Source organism: Manacus vitellinus, unplaced genomic scaffold (assembly GCF_001715985.3).
Source record: "Manacus vitellinus isolate BGI_N305 unplaced genomic scaffold, ASM171598v3 scaffold_35_pilon, whole genome shotgun sequence".
In the NCBI taxonomy this organism is placed as follows: domain Eukaryota; kingdom Metazoa; phylum Chordata; class Aves; order Passeriformes; family Pipridae; genus Manacus; species Manacus vitellinus.
The window spans coordinates 4,905,052-4,905,720 of NW_021940498.1; positions in this window are offsets into that span (position 1 = coordinate 4,905,052).

Below are 669 nucleotides of genomic sequence, written 5' to 3' on the forward strand. Positions count from 1 at the left end.
CCTGCAGGCCTTGGGAGGGACCCCAAACCCCCCTGTGTGCCCCTCACACTGCCCAGGCTGTGCTCCCACACTGACCCACTCCAGCTGTTTGACCAGCCCTGCAAAAACGCTGCACCCACAGAGACTGGAATAACTGGAGAAATTCCAGAAACGAGCACCCTGCCAGTTTAGACAGAATGTGCTCCGGGAATGTTAACCCCGATCCTTGGCTCCTGCCTGCTCCACAGATGCCAAGGGAACACACCGGGTGCAGGGTGTCTGGAGAAGGGAGGCTCCGAAGGGGTGTCCCAGGGTCCCCTGTGGGTGCCCCAGATGTTGAGGGCACTGCCCTGGGCAGCCCCAGGAGCCCCTCTGGAGCCATGCTGGCCCCACCGGAGCTGGGCCCGAGGCCCTGGGCAGCCCCCACCCACAGCCAGAGCAGGGTCCCTCCCCAGCCCACCCCAGGGTTCCACAGCACAGGCTCAGAGCTCGGCATCCTTCAGACACTTTTATCTTGGAACAACAAAACGGGCTGGGAGGGATGCGGAAGATTCTGAGGGAGATCGGGACTCTGGCAGCTCTGGGGTCTGATGGGGGCTCGGAGGGCTCGGAGGGCTTGGGAGGGCTATGGGGCCTTAGGGGGGCTCTGAGGGCTATGGGTGCTTTGAGAGCTATGGGGACTGTTGGGGC